Genomic DNA, 22,242 nt, shown 5'->3' with positions numbered 1-22,242 from the left:
CGACTACGCGCCTGAAACAAAGATTTTACGCGTCGGCTTTAAAAATTGTAAAACTGAATCAGTTCAGCTCGTGCAATGAAATTATGTACGTATCATATTTTATGTAGAATATATGTAGAATGCATGTTTACCTTGTCCCAAATAACTTTATGCTTCCACAATATTCCCCGGATCATACTCCAAGCGATAAGTTTTTCGATTTCCTGCAATACATATCCCACAGGCGTCTACCTACATGTATCTACATCTTTCCTTTAAAGGCGCCCTATTTTTAATCTACCATAGGTGCTTGGTCAATTCTCATAATGTTAATTATTGGTTATTTCAGATTTACATTCTTTTATTTTCAAGACCGAATTTTCTGGCTAAATTTATGTATTCTGTTCGGTAAACAATATAGTGTGAGGTAAAATTTATTCCTTTTACGTAGTCCGTATCTCTAGACAATTTACTGTGGTCATGCTACATCGTTACATCTTGCTTCGCAGACATATCAGGATCAGAGTTCGCTAATATTAATGCATCTTACCATTCAAGCCTCGGTGAGGGCATGAGGCGGAGCTCTTATCTCATCGTCTAATCGGGTCATGGTTGATTCATGGTATATTTGTTATTAGTTCAATTTTTCGTTAGTTCGCTTTTTTCTTTATGTTCTGCGGTTTTGAACTGTGCTCTAAGGAAAGAAGCGATTCCATGTTTCCCTCTTTTCGGCTGTCGATTCCCTTTCAAAATTCTCCCATTAGTCCTTCAATTTTCCACTTATTTACAAATGAATGAATATTTTCGTCATTTGGCGGGTTAACGTGTGGAATAGGGACACTACCGCTCGTTTCTATCTTCTGGATATGCGTCCCACGAAACGCACTGTTCCTATCCACACACACACATGCGTAAATACATATATAAATACATACATGCATACATACATATGCATACATTCAAACACAGAATACCGCCATAAGGCGAACAAATATTCATTCACATGTAAATAGATATAAGGAAGAGGGATAGTAACCCACATAAAACAGGAACACAGGAGAGGTGGGGAAGGCGGAATCAGGCAAATCACAAGCGTAAAAATATTCCTTGGCCGGGACTTCCCTGTCTGCGTCTTCCTATCCCCTTTTCAAGTAAGCACTGGCGAGCAAAAACACAGAAACACACACAAAAGGAAAGAAACTCGCACGTTTTCGAAATTCACGTGATCAAGTTTATACCACATTTCTCAAGGAAGATTAGAAAGAATTTCTTGAGAGAGGTGGTTGGACCACCGAAAATTTGGAGTCATGTGAGTTTCTTTTCTTTTTCGTGTTTCTGTACGATTGTTTTTCCTCGTTAGTGCTATCTTCATGTATATTATTATTTACATTGGTTAGACCTCCACATAAGTTCAGTACATACATGCATAAAACCATAAACACGGTAATCAATCCAAAGGGCGATTTGGTAGGTGATGGTAGAGTTCACCCAGCACTAAGCCCTATACGGCGTGTGAAATGCACACATCAGGAAGAGGCTAGCCCGGGAATGGAACCCGGGCCCACCGCTCAGTAGTCCAACGCTATACCAAGGCTGGACTACCAAGACCCTCATATCATATATACTATTTGATAAATATATATATATATATATATATATATATATATATATATATATATATGTATATATAAGAGTATACACCACCGCATACATACCACCATCATGACTTTAGTGGACGTAAGACCTTCCCCACACCCACGCCCGTGACCCACGAAGTATTATGCAGATACAACTATCCTCCAGACAGATGAAATATCCATACGGGGGATCCGGATGGTGCCGCTGCCATGGTGCTGGCTTCCTACCCAGAGGGACCGGGTTCGTATACCTGCGGCGACAGATGTTCTTAAGTGGTATCACGATCCCCACTTGAGGTCCCCTGTGGCGGGCACTTTTAGTTGGTACGCCGTCCGTCGAATGGGACGTTAAAATGCGGACCTCTTGGCGTCTTTTGTAAAGAGTAGGCTAATGCCGATGCCGGGTTTCTCTCCACCCTTTCTTTTCATCCTTAATGGCGCAAATGACCTCAGCTGTCGGTTGCCTCACATCAAACCACTATTATAGATGATATATCCAACCGTGTTTATTTATTTTGCATCAGTCCGAGAACATCACTTCGGCCTTTACATTGGACTGTGAACATTGATATAAAAATTAGACAACTACACACACCCAAGCCCGAGGTGGAGGAGAAACCACCTAGGCGGGAATCGAATCCGTCCCCCCTGGGTTGGCAGGTGAGGACATAACACCGCCGCCACTGGGGTCGTCTTTGCGTGAGATTTGCGGTAGATCCGGAGGTCCCCCCTCCATCCCTAAAATCATATTTCGAGCCATTCCAAGAATTGCGATTTCAATCAACTGTTTTCAATTGGCGAGTACCCAACAAGCGAATGCAGTTGATTCGAGCAAGACTAGCGTTTCATTTCTTGCACTCAATTATTTCATCTTCTTCGTTTCTCATTCCAACCCCCACTTATCATTTTTGACGTTAATTCCCTCCCTCCTCGAAAGTCGATTCTAGAAGCCCGCCCCTGAGCCCGAAGGGTTTAATCGCGGGACGTCCGCATGTGGTGTGATTGGTGTCCCAGGCAACGAGGGCAGGGGAAGGGGGGGTTGGGGGGGGGAAGTGCTCACTTCGCGTCGGCGCGCCGTGCCCCCGGGGGGGGGGGGGTTGGCTTCCTCCACCCTTCTGACCCCTTGTGCCCTCGACCGAAGGATTTTAATTCCCCCCTCCCGACATGATGACCCCCGTCGGACGGCGAATAGAACTGCCTCTCAGCGGCGCGGGTTTGATGAACCCGCGGGTCGCTTTGAAAATCGGTGGGAGGACAAGCGCGCGGGACAGGCCCCCTCCTCCCTCTCCCCTTCTGGTTCGGAGTCTCCCGAAGAGGTTCCCCGGGGAATGCGCGCATTTAATGGTCACGAGTGAAGAGGGAGTGGGGTCATCCGCTGACCGCCTGGAGGGGTAGAGTGGCCGGCTGGACATGGGCGGGTCGAGCCGAAATGCTTCGCCCCGGCGGGATAACGGGCGGCCGTGGCACGTACGACACTCTGGCCTTCCCCGCACCCCTAAGCTGGGCCACAACTGTCCACTAAGTGCGCCGGGCTCTTACTTGGCCTCGGCTAGACGATGCTTTCGTACGGGAGAGTGTTTGATGTCGTGTTATGCTCGAGATGTTTTTGACCGCGACTGGAATTAGTCCGGATTTCCTGAAAATTTCGCCGACCCATCTCTGAATGTACCGACATAAACGATGTTTTTTACGCCCGCGCTTTGCAACCGATATTTTTTTTCATAATTTTTCCTATTAAAAAAAATTGTACATCTTCAACACGAACTCTTTAAGAGCACCATTCTCTATTTTTTAGAATGAAATCATACTCTTAAAAAAATCTCATTTTTTTAAACTATTCATAAAATTATTTTTACAATAACAAATTGTTTCACTAAAAAATAATTTTGTTGTGCCATTGTTATTTTTTCTATCAGGTCCTCTTGGTCATAAAATATATATATTCGCCAGGAAAAGTTTTTATTGACGGTTTTAGTTTTCAACGTACCAGCTCAACTTTCCTAAATAATCGAATACATGTTTCGTAACGCTATACCAGTTTCTTCAATCCCTGAATATACAATTTAGCTGCCTGAGAATTGGACGAGGTGACTACGGCGGTCTTGAGTTCTTCGTCCTCTTCAAACCATTGTCCACAAAGTCACTGCTACATTAGCGCAAGAGGATGGAATTGTCGTCGGGTGCAAGGAATAATCATCTTCCATCCCACATCCTTTGCTCTTTTTGTTGGTCGGTAAGCATCTTCGGTACACGCCTTGCACACAATATGTGATATCCGAGCCTTTCCTTAGCAATCGTGTTAATTTTGGTTTCGTCGATTAAGAGGGATTTCATCATTCAAAGCACTAATCGATTCGGTCACAGTCCTTGTTCCACTTGTTGGACATCGATCTGGACACTGGTCAGCCTGCCACTCTCTGCCAATCATATAATGCACATCTGTGATGTCATTTTCGAAGTCTCGACAACATTGTCTAACCTCTCCTTCACGCATTACTCTAGGTCCGTCAACTAGGCACCACTGCCGATGAATTTGTGCAGCCGACGATCCTCTGGCGCGCACAAAAATAGAATCACAACTCGCACTTTGTAAACTGGCGGAAGCAACAATTTTTGCAGACATTGTTATCTGGATTCACGGAGAGGCAATCGACATCTACATTATAACTTTAAATTCAGTGGTTTCTTGAACAAGCAATAGAGAGCACGACATGCTAACAATACTTTTATGACTCGCCAATATTTTAATACAAGAATTCGGCCTTTCCTTTTCGAATATCCTGATAATATATAATATAAATCGTTTCCACATTTCAATGCAACAATTTCAGAGTGTAAAAATCATTCGCTTTGACTGGGATTCGAACCCAGATCCCTCAACATCCGGTCGAGTGCTTTAGACCCTTAAGCTACCGAGGCGTAAAGTTACTGTTGCGACATCTCCCGCAGTTCCTTTGGAACGTTTCCACATTACCTCAGGATATGATGATTTTTTTAATTCCACAACATTTTTGGTTCTATCGCCTTGTGAAGAGAAAATGGCGCCCTGGCTGATTCATGCGCTTTGGCAATTGCTGATGCATTCTGAGACTAAAGTTGAAGCGATATGTTGATGCTTAGTGGCCAGGGAATGTTAACGTGATTTCTCTTTTTGAAATAAGGCTAAGATAAATATTTTAAATTTGAAGTTAATAGTTTATTAACAAAATATTATTTGGCACTTATTTGTAGCATTAAATGACATTTCCAAAGCCAATTTTATAGCATTTTTTGCCGGCCATCTTACATACCAGTATGAAAATACATTACTGATCAATATCATTACAAATTTATTGCTGTAAATTATTGTCAAAAGTATATTTCAATGTGGCGCAAGCAAAGTAAATGGTAAAGACAATTATATACATTAAGTTAAATCCTTAAGTCGACCCAAAACCTTGTTATTGTAATAACAGAGACGGAATATCTTGCAATTTTCCACTTCATAAAGATTTATTTTCGACTAGTTTCGATACACTGCATCGTTCTCAACTTGAAAATGGTTTAATAGTTTTGGTATCTGTTATTACAGGAAACATTATTTATACAAATTTATCAGTTAATACAAGAATATTTGCATTAAATACTCGCACCATGGAAAATAATGTTCATATTTCTTCTTTAAACTTCATTTTCAGGTCAAATTAACAGTTGACTTGCACTGAATCTTATTTCTGTTACTTATGTATTCACTTGAGGACTTAGCTTGGACGACATTTTAAGTCCCTTCTTAATCCCTTCTTCCACCTAACCCCTTAACTAGTTGGCAGGGAAATGGTCATCATAATTTGGATATAAAGGTTTACGGTCATATTTCACGTTTATTGGCCATTATTCGTCCCGAACTTCAAATTTCTTCCATTGTGATTTGGATTATGTGTATGTTATATCATAAACATTAAATCTCCATTAATTACACACATACCTCCTCCGCTACGAATATCTACCGCATTGATCATGCTTTGCCCTGGACTACACGTCAGGCTCGGGTCACGCATGACATCCATCGACTACAATTTAAACTCGTTCGTATCGAGTTTACAAATATTCAACCAGAGTGATCAACCCGATATACGAGATTAGATACTTAACTCATATTAAGTCCTACACGGCGAGTGAAAGAGCGTTTGATAAAAAGACTAACAAAAAGAGTTTTAAATATTTAAAGAGGCATAAAATGATGTTTATAACGTGTAGATTTTATTTACGCGTGCGGTCGAGGGAAAGGATTATGACATTTCCGAAAACAAAGCAATTTGTTGATAATCAACGAATTCGGTAGGGGCGAAGACAAATTGACCCGCATTGAACTACAACAAGGAAGAAAATAGTGAGAGAAACTTAAGTTTCCCATATAGCCCCATAATCGAGTTTTCTTTGACCTGCTTGCACCGAAAGGGAACAGTTAGGAAGGGTCAGTCTGCGCGTAACGGTGATCTCCAGTCCTTCGCACGAAATGGAATGCCAATGTAATGAACCCCGTGATTGCCAAACATTTCAGTTTACGTCACAAAAAGACACACGGTCCGATTTTAGCGTGCAAGGAACGCATTCGATGCTTGATTACAAAGAGATAAAAAAAGGATTAAGCCCCGCTGAGAAATCGTTTTTTTATGGTTACTTTGGAGATGAGTCATTTTAATCATTAAAACATTTAATCCGCGAGGATTTCAAGGACGCGAGCGAGAAATGGGATTCTGGGGTGAATTCTGCATTCATTATTTTCGGTCCATTTCTGGAAATCCCGATTTGGTAATAGATGCACGCTAGAGAGATGATTGAAAAATAAATGGCTTGATTACACGACAGTATGGGCCAAAAAAATGACTTTACTGTGAGAAGAAAATTCTAATCTCTGCGTTCATCGGCCGACGCTAAACCTGCTTTGTTTCCCGTGAGCCTGGATCCCTTTTTTTGTTTTTCTCCGGAAAGAGGCAAATATTAAACGCAGAGCCAGTTGACAGATCTATTTGCCTCAAAATTGGAAACAAGGTTTGCGCTAGGAAATCCGATTTTATGGCAGCCCATTATTGTGTTGTCAGTGATGGGATCAGTTAAATCTTCGTGAAATTTGTAAAATCGAAAGCAAGAAAAGTTAAACGAATAACGGAGTGAAAAAAAGCGGTAATGGAAAATTAGGGGTTTCTCTTGGTCGATATTTGAGTTGTAAAAACACAAAATAAGAACATTTGAATTTCGTGCTTTGTCCACACTTTTAGATACCTGGGAAAATCATTTTTTTAAACTTTAATTGAAGAAACCTTTTTGGCGTAAGCGTACCGCGTGGGGCGACAAAAGTGATATTCATGAGACGGCAAAGCAGATATTTATTTATTTTTCCTTATCGTTCGTGGAAAAATTGACATCTTTAATCTACCCATTCTACCCTTAATCTCTTAATGTTGACTAGCATGATCCCTCCTACCGTAGTACGATGGGGGTAATAACACATTTTCATCATCGCTGCTAAAGAGAAGCTGCCCTCCCAGTTAATGCATGAGCCGCAATCTGTAATTTAACCTTCGCTCCGTGAGTGATTTCCAGCTTATCTCCTCCATTATTTTGGATAATTAAGTTTACCATATCAACGTTTTAAAATACTCGGCCACGCTGCACGTGATCCAATTTGGCAATAAAACTTCGTTTTAGAGTAGAATGGATCAGAGGTGGCTCGAATTTCTGTTAATGTTGGAAGCTTAACTTTTTCAGTATTTTCATGGACAAACGGTCTCATATTTCGACTTTATTGGGAATTATCGGAGCCATTAAAAATATATGTACTTGAAGAACTCAATTAGGTTAATTGAGGTTACATTTCAATTCTCCTATTCGTAACTCGCTTTGAAGACGTGCGGATGGCTGTTGTTGGTAGCCTGATATACTTGAAAATATCAAAATTTGTACTTCACCCAGAGATTAAGAACAAACCATCTTCAAGGCGAACAGCTTTGCCGAGCAGATGGATAGCCATCGCATTATGAGACTGGTGAATCATTTAAATGCTGGCATTTTGGAATGAGTCTCCAAGAATATGATAAATCATGGTTTAAAAATTAGTTTCCGTTTGTCATTAGACATTCGACATTAGCCAAACCCTACCAATTGATTTTTCTCTGCTATTGAATTGATTTTGATAGGAATGTCTGTTTTCCTACTTCAGTGGATTTAGCGCCGTTGCTTCATTTTAACACAATATTTTTCGTTTGCGACATTTTGTGCAATATTCTATTTGAAAATCATTTGAATGAAAACGATTTTAATTTATCCAGGAAAATTAACGTTATCTTCGCAAATGGATCAATTGATTGAATATATTGATACCAGGAAGCTTGCTTAGAGGAAGTGATCTCGCAGGAAAATCGTATCAATGAATATCGCGGTACCTATTTCCCTAATATTCAATCTTAAAGGCGAGGGCGTGTTTGTTACAGTCTTAGCAGCTTCCGTCAGCCACGTACTGACGACAAATAGCTACCATTTGCGTGGCCAACGAAAGGTTAATTTCGGAGTAATACCGTAACTGTGGCGAAGAGCGGACAACTTGTCTTATAATACGTATCCCTCTTCGACTATTTCGCCGTCTTAAAAATGATTCTGGTCACTGCAAAGGAACTTTGATTGGATTATTTTGTAAGCATCTCCCGCATAAACCTACCAACAATCTGTTAAATCGAATTACGGCAAATATACCGCTAGGATGGTGCTGTTTTGCTCCAAAATGACATCATATTCACTTCAATGAAAGTGAGTACCTCTGGGCGATTGCTGGTCTACAACTTGCATCCTCTAAGTAGACGTCCTGATGAATAAGATGTGCAATGAAATAGTTATCAGTTGGAGAAGCTGAGCTTTTTGGTCCCAAGAAAGGGTTCACATTGAATCCAGGCAATCCCCCCATCGATTACTCAGCATTTTACTCTAGATTTGATGAGTAATAAGTATTGCATCTGCAAGTTCGTGCTTGTTTCTACATACTACGCGTAGATACTCGCTGGTTAGGTATCCTCCGTTAGAGCTGTTTATAATTTGTAATATTTCACTACCAATTGCGATATTGCCATTACCCTTGCGTGAGGAAATTTTTCTATATTCCCCCCTATCCTGAACTTTTCTATTTCTCTCTTCCTCCCCCTCCCTCTGCCTTGATTGATACCATTACATTATCCCCGTGTTCTTCTGCAGTCATCGCCGCGGTCTTCAACATTCCAATCAAAACCCTCAGCATCCGCGAAATCGCTCCGCACTTCCCGACGAAAAATATCATTCACCGAGCACCGCAGACAGCTGCCACACTCCACGGCAGAAGCAGCAGCGCGTTTTAATTCCTCAGCAGTCCTTCATCTCTAGCCGTGCCTCAAATGAGGCAATGCGGTCGATGAATTTTGTTATGGCGAGCGTGCAGTTGAAATCGGGGGGAGGAAGAGCGACCAATTATTATCAAGGGGGCGAGAAGAGGGGGATGGTGCTGGAGGAAAGGATGGAAGGAGGGGGTGGGCCGGGGTGAACGGGATGGTTCAATTCAGTCGACCGAATGGAGGTTGGGGGGGGGGGTGGGGGCCCTGAGAGCCAGCAGGCCGGCCCTCGACGGGAAATTGGCTCGCTTCCAAAGAAAGGTCAAGAGCCTCCGACGTGTGGAACTCCCTCCCCCCCTGTTTGGGCTGTCTTTGAAATACAACAGGTGTCATGTACTGCCCGCGCGCGCCCTCCGCTAATCCCTTCAAACTTGGGCGCAATTGCAGCCCGAGGGCGGCGTGTTGTTTAAGGGCCGGGACCGTAAAAACTTGTCCATTCCCGCGCGTGTCCATCGAAATGGTCACGCTTTACTACTCGCCGGTATCTCCTGTAATTAGAATTCATGAATGCGGTGGCACCGCTAGATGGCATTCGGGAGGATTCGCGACGGTAATTAAACGAAGATGACCTTCGTGACCTAACTCACCGTGACGGGATGACCGCTTTGTTTTCGATTGATAAAATACTTCAAAATGTCAATGATAATACGTCCTCGGTTTTATTACTGTTTCAGGACGTCGTTTCGTTAAATTTAGATCTTATTCAGAATGAGATTTAGCCATTTATTACGGGCATATCAAGTGAGTTCTTAGTTTTGGAAAGTTATCTAACAAAATCGTATTACTATCGCTCTTGACTTAAATATTTATAAATAATTTACATATATATTATAAATATTTATCAATTATTTCATCAGTTTCCGTACTTCTTTGAATTAATCTTTGTTGCACTCATTTATTTTATATTTTATTATGCAGTTATTCTTGAGTTTCCTTTCCCAACTTTTTTTCGTGAATTCAAGTCCTTCCTGATTTTCTTTTCAGAATTTCCCACTGTTTTTTTTTACTTTCTCCATATCCCTCGCTTCTTTGGCTTTTCAGAAATACAATTCTTTAAGATACGAACGATGTGAATGGCTGAGCATAATTTCGCGACTGTCAAAGTGTGTCTCTGTGTATTTATTTATGTATATGTGTGTGTTTGTATATATACACTATGTATATATTCTAGAATCCTGGTCACTCTTGCTAGAATACAACAAAATATTCTCTAAAAATGCTTGCGCATGTCTCTCCTACCGTACTGGGTCTGTTTGGGCAAATATAAAGGGAATTCATCAGGCAGCCATGTTGGCTTACTGGCACACTGAAAGTTTTAAACTGTTGCAAAGTCCCAAAAAAGTTGCCAAGTTCAGAAATCACCAATGCCAACCATGTACTCATATATCCACGGCTCTAGCATACCTGTACTTACACAACAAGCAGCTGGTCGTTTACATTAGCCCTAATTCTCATTTTAGCAAACTTTCGCTCGCCTGCAGAGTAAATAGTCCCAGAAAAAACGGATTGCAAGGTCCTTCCCATAAATAAGTAGAATAAATCCGGGGGAAAATGTATTGCAGATAAAAGTAATATCCAGGGTTGGATTTAAGACTTTTTGATGGTCTTGTACACAGAGTAGTCACAGATGGAGTTAGCTCAAATGCAACTTACCTGGGGAAAACCCAAGGTAAGAACCTCTTTTATTCTTACTTTACCTTGACGACATTGACTCTCAAGTTACCAGTAAGATACTCGTTCGTTTGTTTTCCGATGATACTGTGGTTTACCGTGATATCCAATGATCCTGAGGACAGTAGCTTTGTCAGATGACCATAATGTTATACAACGCTGGTGCGACACTTGACAATTAGAATTTAAATTACAAAAGTGCGTAGTGATAAATTTTAGGAATAAAAGAAATTCCCTCCCGAACGCCGACTGCATTGGGAACACCGAAATGGAAGGTGCAGACTCGATTAAATACCTGGGTGTTACCCTCACTCACGATCTCTCCTGAGTGAAACACATAAGGGGACTGACTGTGTGGATAAGCTAACAAAAATTTAGGATTTATTAGAAGAGCTCTAGGTAAATGTGATGAAAAGGTCAAAGAGAAATGTTATCTATCGCTTGCTAGGCCTCATTTAGAATATGCTGATAGTATATTATGGGATCCTCGTGAAGTTGGATTGATTGCCGAATTGGATCGCGTGCAGCGTAGAGGAGCTAGATCTGTAAAACGTCGTTATGATAAACTTGGTAGCGTATCCAAAATATTAGAGCAGCTAGGCTGGGAATCATTGAATGGGGCGAAGGTTAAATTACAGATTGAAGCTATGGCATATGAATTGAAAGGGCATCTCTTTAGCGGTAATGTTGTAAGTAGTATATTATTACCCTCATAGTACTACGGTAGGAGAGATCATGCCGATAAAATTAGAAAGATCATAGAAAATATTCTTTTTGTTAATATTTTTAGTATATACAGGGTCGTGACATAAATTGTATTCCCTTGCCCGAAAACTGTGGTTTAACTTCTATTCTAATTTAAACACTTCCCCTTTAATTAGTTTTCATAAGAGTTGAGACTCGGCTGAATTGCCTCCTCTCATTGTCACGAGAACTGCTAAACATATACATATTGCACAATTTATACCAAATTCCACAATTTTGTGGCGGGGAAGTCTACTACTAACTTCGTACCTTTTAGTCCTGTCGTTTCGATCATAAGACCTATAAAACATTAGACAATTGGGCGTTCAAACCTCCAATACTTGCCAGGTACGACTGCGATCTTTTGTTGACTTATAATGTGGATAAATACAGCAGCGTCAACATTTTAGGCATTACTCGCCGAGCGGCATGACTCGCAGCTTGGTGAGGACATTTGACAATGCTAAACAGTCTTGAGTGATGAATGGAATACTTTTATCTACAAGTATATGGCATTTATTGATGAAAGCTAAGTTATGAAATACTATCAGTCTGTCGACCGGTTGTGAGCCTGACTCAAACTTGCCGCGGAGGCCTCACGAGGCTAGAAGACACTTGGAAAGAAAGTCACATTAAATCGATGGTGCTATCTATGTAAAATGTATTTTTTAACGTTTATAACCGCTTAAATGTTTCTGAAAACCTGACACGCGTATCCGATTTAACTTTTAAAAAATGCAAAGCGATCCAGCGTAAGTTAAAAAGCAAAATACTGCAATCACTTTTGACTGAGAACTGCATTAACGATTACTAAACGTGTTTGTTTCACGATAATCTATTCCCGTGTTACGACGAGAAAACGAAAAATATAATAGTTACATCATAAGCCCTCAAGTATCTCAGTGTTTTCATCTTAGTCACGGGCCAATGACAAATTGAGAGAGGGATATTATCTCGGGAATGTCGGAGGAATAGGGTTGGCGGCCTGAGGATTCACGATGAGATCATGCGAAACTTAGATTGAAAGAAGTGCGGGGCTCCCGAGTTTTCTCCTCGACGCCGAAAGAATTGTTGTGGCTAGAAATTAATTATATCGATGGATTGGGCCATCGGGATAAAATAAAGGCAACAGACACCGTCACTGATAAGAATTCATTCTTCCCCCACACGATAGCCAATTAGAACAAAATAAAACTCGAACATATTTCCTTAATGATAAGCATTTAATGATTTAACCAATTATTGAGTGACGCGCATGGGTATTTATCTGTCCGAGCGTTAGTGTACATGAAGTAATTCGTATTCAGATTTTTTGCGGGTTAACAGGTTGCCTCATGGGCAGTGTACCTGTAGAACGATTAGAATTAAGGCTGTGCACTAAACTAAGAATTTTGGAATTAAGTAATAAGGTAAACCAAACATTTCTATTAGACTAGCCTTAAAATGGAAAAGTTGACTGGGGGTAGAATTGGAGGAAATGAGGAAAATGCTGGACTGCGGTCAATCGATTTGAATAGTAATATTCGTGTTGATGCCCGAAGGAAATCGAGAGGTGATGGTTGACTGGTGGTCACCTAGGTAGAAACGCGAGATAAAGGAAGGGTTGGTTGGGTTCGGGAGAGAAGGAAGGTGTCCGAGGAATAAGATTCAAAGGAAAGCCTTAATGGAAATCGGAGGCAAATGCCAACAGATTTCGTCTGCGACGAAGGACCGGTTTTTTATGCCATTTTCCCCTCCAACAACCCATTTCTATTCTCCGAACTTAACAACTCGTATGCACATTGACCATCTCCTCTGTGAAATATTTTTTCCCTTTCGCCATACATTCAGGTCCCTTTCAGGCCTCTTAAGTGTGGTTAAAACTTTGTTGTGGCATCAGATGGCCCAAGAGCTCTGGAATCCCATTTAAATCGAATCTGTCCTAATTTCCCGACGTGAAGTAAGACATACTCACCAATGAGTTGATTGGACCCCCATGCAGATCGAAATAAAAACTAGAGGTGATTTTCTTCCTCCGTTATTTTTTGAATGTTAGGAAAAAATCTTCCAGGGGTCCGAACACTGTCTGCTTTACTACGACATTCATATTTTCCAGTTGTTTTAATCAAAACGTGCGCTAAGTGCATCCGTATATTGGGCATGAAACTCGTACAAAAAGCAATTTAAGATTTTGCTCAGTGCCGCGCTTGGAAGTGGTCGAGTATATTATTAGTATGAACCGTTTAGTTTTGCAATGCACTTTTAAAATTATAATATTAAGTAGACTTCTGGAAATATAAAAATAAAGTGTAATGCTCTTACAAGTAGACATTTACGGTTGATTTATGAGTAATTAAATGAGCACTGAAGATAACTGATGCTTCATGAAATGATCCATGGCTGAATATATTAATATAAAATAATAAAAATCATCTTTGCTGGGGGGAAGATGAGACTAGATACACTCCTCCTCCACCCAATCCCTCATCGTTTACATGCATTTACTAATCATTAATACAAGATAGAGTGGAAATCTCTTTACATCATTATTGGAGAACGCGAAATAAAAAGGAAAAATAATAATAATGATAAATTAAATAAGCACTACCAATGTTTCCGGAATAATACAAAATCCACAAATAAGGGAAAAAATTGGGGAAAAATAAAATTGGGTATAGTGTGGAACTCTATTAACCGTGAAGATATTGTGAATGGTTCTTTATAAAATAATCAGTTGACATTAGATCCGTGTTTCCTAATTAAGGCGGTGCAGCCCAAAAAGAAGACATCAAAAATGATCACGCGCTCGTCACGGTATCACTGATGCCTCTCCTGGTAAACATTTGAACATCGACGGTAAAATTTATGTCAATTAAAGGAACTCAATTAAAAAAGTTTTATCTATGTTACTTTTTCGATTCAATTCGGTATTTCTGTCATGCTTTTCCAGAACTTGGCCATCTATTTTGGCGGAGGGGGCATGAAAATATCTGAGGAAGAGGATAAGAAAGAGATAAATAAGTAGAAAAGCATTGATCTAGACAGCACCGACGGATTCCAGTTTTGTTTTTTCCTGCGGCATTCACTTAGGCTGGGACTTGTATGTTTCGATTGGACGCCGAGGTCAAGTCCGTTAGAATCCATGTTCTCCCTTTGATTTGATTCCCGACCCAAGAAGCAGTTGTGGAGCGTTTTTGATTCGTGACGTTGGGAATACCATCGGCGTTATATTTGTTTTTGTTTTCGCATACGTGAGTATGTTTTGGAAGCGTTAATCATTCATGAATGATTTAAATATTAAAATTGAAGAAAACTAAAATTGTAAATAAAGGCAAATAATTTTAAATTTTTTAAAGTTCATTGATACAAAAATAATGGAAATCTATTTATTTAATAACAGTACGCGTACTTAAATGCATTAGTTCTTCAGTCAGTTCAGTTAGAAGTGTCCTAAATAGTTAAGACTGTTGAAGATGACATCATTCAAGGTTTGGAAAAACTTTTTACATGGCATTTGAGGTAAGGAGATGGGCGTATAGAATCCGAGGTCTCCACCCAAGCCCCCTCCACACTAGAGGGTGCTACCAATCACGACTCGGTTACCATGAGAATCAAAGTTTTCCTAATTTGGACATGATGTGTTAACATTACAAATATTAAAAGTATGCCTGACAACTATTATTTATCACAAAACTTTCTTCAGCATTAGTTAGTGTGTGCCCTGAGTTATTTTCTTCATCCATGGATTTGAGGAAATCGAGATTTCGGGCGGAGAGGTCTATGTAGAGTTGATTTGAGCTTTAACATGCCCATCCAAGGGTGTCGACAAATGAACTCCACGTTACCATTCGCGCGGTCCAAAACACCTATCCCCCCCTCCCCCCCTTCCCAACCTGCGCCACTCCTCTCCATCGTGGCTTCTTCAAATTCCCACTCCACCCCTCATCCTCTCCTCCGACTACCTCTTCCGCCTCCCTCCGGTTCTAATCCACATCTTCCTTTCCCCATTCGCCTCGTAGTGAACTTAATTTTTCTTCCTCACTCTCTCTCTCTCTCGAAATTCAGATTCTCCTTCTGGCCGGATTTTCAAAAAGCTTCCATCAACGTTAATGATGTTTTCCTAGATGATATTAAAATATTTAATTGCACTCGGTTATCAATTTTGTCTGGGCGCCCTCCGTCCTCGTGTTAAATTTATGGGGACCTTACGATTGATCGTCATTTCATGTCAACCTTCTTGAATATTTCTCGCGGAAGTCATGTAAATTTATCAGTGAGTTTTTGAATGATAGATGACATTTTTCGAATTACAAATTTTCGTAATAACCCTGTTGAAATACAAAAAACAAAACCGCGGAAATAAATGACAAATTATTGGGCTAGATTGCTTTCAGTGATATTTATTTACTTATTGTTTTCATTATATTATTGTTTTTTTAAATAAGACACCGTCAATTTAATAAAACAAAATCTTCAATTACTCCGATGGGCCGGATTGGACGGTAAATGACACTCTTGGAACGAGTACAAGACTTGAAGACATTCGGTCTCGCACGTTTCTCGGCTTGAAGTCAGAAATATATCATTCAGTTCCTTACAATTTCATTCACTGCGATAAACAACCACTCTTTTAATAAAGTAAGTTTATTGATACTGATTGATTTAATTCATTGTTTGTATATATATATTTATTAATGTACAGATTAATAGTTTTAGCTTACCTTCATAGGGTCTAATATAGTAAGTAGTAATTGAAAACAGTTCGGCCGAAATGACGCCACGATTTAAATGGGGGAAGGGATGGGCAAATGAATTGAAAATATCGATACAATCGCCTCGAGACATCGCTTTGAATGTGATATATATTATCGATATCATCTATTCAATTCTGTATCGATTTACTACCAATGTGAAACATGTCAGTGTGGTGAAATGCTACGTGTCACCTGAATTAACTTGCATAAGAATGCCAAATGCGATATTCCAGCATTAATGCTGGAATATCGCATTCACGTCACTTGCTCGTGCACTCTCACGTCTTTTGTGACCCTGTGGCGTTACTCTCACGCCGACAGCGGTCTATTGAATTTCAGGAAGTCATAATAACATGGCATTGCAATCGTAGGTGTGTTTATTTTGGCATTAAATATAAAAAAAATTAACGATAGTACTGATAAGTGAAAACAGTCGATCCGATAGCTTTCAAACGATTTTGAAATTGACATTATCAATAAATATTTATATTTAGTGCATATTGGCCATCTCAATACAAGGGAATTTTGTCCGATCACCTTGAGATCATTTGTTCTTCATTTTTTCTTCTTGCTTGAGACAGTTTGCGCGCCTTTTGTTGTAAGGGGGGCAGGAAAGTTTTTCTTTTCTTCCATTTACTGCCGATTAATATCAAAACTGTTTAATCTCGTGCCACCCACTGAAGCCATTCTCTGTGACGGCGTACGTGCGTGCTTTGGGGTGTCGTACGCGTAGGGAGGACGTGGAGAACTCGCAAAAGTAGGAATTTGCAAACTTTAGCACTCTTCTAGAGAGACTGATGCGAACTAATTAATGATCTATGGAGCAATTGTTTCCCAAAAGATGCCATACTCTAAAAATTCTGATGCGGTCGTCGTTTCTCTTAACAATTTTCCTTTCCATGACTAAATGAAAACGTTTCATTTATTATCCTGACATTAGTTTTTAAAATACTTTATTTGCACTCATTCCACGAACCATGAAGAAATGGTCTCGAAATCATCTCCTCTCATAATTTCTTTAAACATGCATTTACGAATATTTTTCCTCCCGGGCTGTAGGAAATTTGGCGTTGCTAGAAGAGGACGGGACGGAGGCGACCGAGTGTGGTTTCTGCCGTGATCCCCTTTTCATTTGGGCAACCTGGGAACTACCACTCTAATGAAAAACGATTGTTTTAATAAATGCTTGGTGCGAGATCCGGAAATGGGGGTGAGGAGAATAAGGCAAGCGAATCATCATCTGGCTGTGTTTTGTTGGTCCTCATCCGACGTTCATCACTCAAATCTTTCATTTAACGTGACAAAACTCAATGGAGTTCAAATCGTGAAGTGGTCAAAACGTGTCCAGGAGTTTAAAAAATATGCATTTTTAAAGTTTTATGAATAAAATATGTTTGAATATGCCTACTGCATACGGAAAAGTGAAATAATCAGGATTATTATTATTATTGATATTTGATTGACAGACTGATAAAGGTTTAAAGTAGTTCTCGGTTATACTCGACCTATACAATTGTACAACGATACACTTACTTGCCCCACCTAACTAAAACCACAACCGGACATCGGGCACTACCGTAAGTCCCTCTTCATCTCCGCACACTTCCTTCCTCCCTTCATCCCGTCCAACATCCCTATCCTGTTCCCGTCCCTTCTTCGTTTGCCTAACATTCTTGCCCATCAATTTGCCCATCAATTTCTCTAACATCCCACTTCCTCCCTCCCTCATAAATGCTGCGAATTAATCCATAAAACATCTTCTTCCCACCTTTTTCTAAACCTTTCAATGCGGGAATGTTGTTTACGCCTAGGGTCCTTGTATTGTGTTTTAATTTTCTTGATGGACTCTCTGTATCTCACCATTCAGTAGGCCTGGGCCTAAAGCTATCCTCATCCACGTCATATTCTCTACGCCTACTCCTCATCCTCTCTTTACCGGATAGTTCTCCTGCATATTCCTTCCACATATCTTGCATATTTCCTGATTCAAGTAATATTTTTTCCGACTACTTTTAATTGTGCGTGACAATTTTCCATTTTTACTTTCTGACAGTGGTTTCATTATCAGGATGGGCGAAAATTTTATAGTTTCCAATTTAAGCTTAAATTATAGATATTACTGTTCAAATTTAATGAAAAAACTGAATAAAATGTTAACAGTAAGAATCGATGGGACGTGGAACTATTCCCTTTTTCCACCAAGGAGTACTAAACAACAAAATATGTTTAGAGCTATTGAGAGACATGCATACGATGAGGATAATCATGCAATTCGATATGTAACAATTTGCAGGAGAAACAATTGATGCTTGTCTCAGGTGATTTGAAAAATATTTCGTCATTTTAAACTGGTGCTTTCTCCCGTTGTTTATTTCCTTCATGCTCCTGCATCCAGGGACACTATGACCCTTGGCGCGAACCCATCCCCCGCTCCTCTTCGCCAATCTCGGCGCGGGTTTCTTTCGCAAACGACGGAGGAAATTTCAATCATCCCACGCGATACTTAGCAATTTCCCCCATGGATTATAAAAGAGACTCTCGTAACAGGGTCTGTGTACTCCTTTCCCCTTATACCCTCCTCCAACCCCTGCTGGTCGATGGCCATGACACTTCATCTCTGTCCTCAGCTATAAAGAGTTATCATTCCGCGCGCTGCTTAAACCGGCGGTGTGACTGCCAATCGACGTTGCCAATATTAATCTCATTCGGAATATTAATTCGAATGATGAACTTGCTGTTGGATTCCTTCCTCTCGATTATAGGCATCCCATTAAAAGGGATCAGAGGCGAGATGTATCTTTCGGTAACTTAATAATCGAATCTTGAAATTGATAAAATCCAGGGCGAGTTATTCTGTAACGTGACCGGTGATACAACTTTTGAGTGGGAATGTTCATATTCAAAATGACTTTCAAAGATATTTTGTGACTTAATTGGCAGACGCTACTTGTTTCTTTCAAACTGATTTTGAATGGGTAAACTTCAGTTTTTTTTGGCGCATTAAATAAGGTATATTTAGGGAAGCCCCATTCTGGATAATTTTATCAAGCTTTAGGCAATTCTGGAACGCCGCGACGTTTCACTGGTTATAACTCTTAAAAAACAACCATTTATCATAGTTCGATGAATAAAATGAAAGAAGTCGGGACTTTTTTAAGCTTCAGTGAACAACCTAGATGCTCACGTTCGTGCATGTCCGGAAGATGCTTATTCTCTTGTCCTCCCCTCTTTGACTCGCTTCCTCTTAACACTCAGTCTGCAGTTTACGTATATCAGTCCTCATCATTCCATTTCCCCAATTCCATTTAAAAGCTCTATTTGATATTTCCGAACAAAGTTCCCTCTTTTCTGAAAAAAATAACCTCTTTTGCTCTGTTTGTCTTGGGAAGGAGAAACTCACCGTATGTTTCCATTCATGCGTACACTAATTGTTCAGTTCTTTTCCACTCACGTGGTAATATTACGATGGCCATCTTAGCCTCTCTGTTTTCAATGACCCCTCGTGAGCAGCTCCCGAGTTCCACTAAGGTCGCGTCACTAACCAATCAGTATTTTGATACATTAGTATACTGATGTTGAGATAATTATGGCGGCCGGGGACTAAAAGGTTTTTAAAATTGGTTTCAAGACCGAAAATAATATTTATTTTTTCGTTCAAAAAGGCTCCGGATTATGTCTCGCACTCTTGACCCACCGGACACACGTGCTCTCAGCGCGCCCCTGCGGTAGGGCCGCGTAAAAAAAGGGCGAAGAGATTTCTGTTGAAGGCCGGCTACGAAGTTTCGGGTGAACTTCAACGGGAAAGAAAAAACAATGCAAAAACAACATTACGTCTAGGTAATGCGATGCGATGTTTTTATTGGCCGATTAAGGAGGCTAGTTTTAATTGAATTCGCGGCAATCTGTGGCTAGTCGAAGCGGACGGATTCGCGCAGTTGTTTTAAATTTTTTTCCGCTAACTCAAGCCCTTCTCCCCCCTCCACACCCAATCCGGCGTCTGGCATTAGCGTCGCATCCGTGTGATAGGGACGTAACGAGGGATTTCGGGCCTCGCGAAGTATTAGCGGCCCTCCCATAATCCCCCGCGTGCTCTTGCCCCCCCTCTCTATCCCTGCCACCATCTCCCCTCCCCCCCCACCCGAGCACACGAGTTTATTCAACCAATAAAATGTCCAAATCTGTAGCATCAAGCATTCTGGATTACGCGGTGCGTCCGCTGTCGGAAGCGATTCGCTTTTGTATGTATATGGACTCGGGACGCTCCCTCGTGCATATTTTTATATGGAGTGCAGTGGGATTTTGCTTCTCTCTCTCTCTCCCCCCCCCTCCCTTCCCCCCTCCCATTCCCCCCGCCTTTCTCAACCCCCCACTCTGTCGTTCACCGTGTCTTCTGTCTGTTTCTCATTCACCCTGGCGGCCAAGCGAAAATTCTGTTGACAAATTGAATAGAAAGTGACAGAGAATGAACTGAATGCCAATCTTTGTACGAGGGCGGCTCTGGTGTCAATATTGCAGAAGTGGGTGTTTATTTTTATATTTTCAAATGGTATTTTCCCATTTTTTTTCGATTGACCTGATAAAAACGGACTGGTTGAGCTAGTTTTTTGCGCACAGTGAACGGTTGGAGGGAAAAAAGTTACCAGTCACGTGAAAATTGAACACAATATGATAATAATGACCTGTTCTAATTTTGATTATCGGAGGTATTTCACGATTTTGGCGAATAAAATTGCTACTACACTAGCTTAATGTGCATGACAAAAAATGGAATATTTTGGGGGATTTGTGTGTTGTTAAAATCTGGGAATATTGTGTTACTATCACCACTGAACTCTATATGGCAAATAAAGCTGTTTGTGCAAAGCATTCTCTTCGTCTTTCTTTTAAATATGAGAACGATGGTTTATTTTAATTTTCTCTCATCGAAACTATTTCATCCGCGAGTGATTCAGTCCTGATCGAGAAAACCTTAATTTTGTTCGCTATTTTTTGTTGGGAGTGATGAATATGTTCGCCTTCGGATGTACTGGGCACTTCAAAGGCCGTGGCATCGTCCGTTTATTCACTGGTGATCGAGCAAACAGATTTGCAGATCAGGATTTGTAGGATTTAAATCATTCCACGTGTTTGTCATCATCAAAGTTACGGGAGGAGAAGTCTAAAGTGGTCGAGAGATAATTTTTGGTGTCTTGCTTTAAAAATATTTCAAGACTTCTGGATTGCATCTCTTAATTGCTTCTGAATATATAGCTCGATTATTCTCACATTTACGTGTATATATTACCCCAAAAACCTCCATGAATTCTGTGGTGGAGGATTTTAAGTCTGAGAGGGTAAACGGAAAATATGTTATTGGGTAATTTGTTTACACAAGTTTTATTTGTAACGGCTTTTATTTTCGTCATTTTTTGCGATGTTGACCGATTTGCCTAAAGCGAGTTTCCGTACATTTTCGTGAACAGCGGGAAAAATACTCCTGGCAAATATTGGTCTATTTGACCAGCAATTGGTCTTAAAACGTCTCGTTGCGGTCTATCGCCCACTGGTGCACTTCGGGGATATAACCAACTCCCCAAACTAACATTGCTTCCTCTCTTTGTCAGCGCTGAACTAGAAATATTTGTACTTTTATTCATCGAGTTTGTACTCGGCTGAATGTAACCTTTAGGCTTACAGAGTCTCTAAATCCAGGCCATCGAATAATAATGTAACGCGTTCTGTTTTGTCGTATTGTCTTCAAGGAACGCGCAGATTTCCTCTCCAAAATTACGTGTTTTTATTATTGCTTCGATCTTTCTTTACCGAATTTCGGTCTATAATTCCCTCTCACTGCCGTGCACGTATTCGCCCTTTGACCTTTCTCAAGACCTCCTCCATTCCTACTGTCGTATCCCATCAACAAATCTATCGTCTCGAAATGTGTCTCATCTATCTTGTTCGTCTCTTCGTCCACTCTGCCTTTATCCCTGTACCTCTCGTCATAAAAGCTCGTTTTTTCGCTTTGTCTGTCCATTTTACCTTCACCAAACGCCTCAAGTATCAAGTTTTGAAGGCACAGATTCTTCTTTGATTTGTATTTCCAGCATT

Source organism: Hetaerina americana, unplaced genomic scaffold, assembly GCF_022747635.1.
Source record: "Hetaerina americana unplaced genomic scaffold, ioHetAmer1.1.p SCAF_6, whole genome shotgun sequence".
Lineage (NCBI taxonomy): Eukaryota > Metazoa > Arthropoda > Insecta > Odonata > Calopterygidae > Hetaerina > Hetaerina americana.
Note: the sequence above shows the minus strand (reverse complement) of the source record.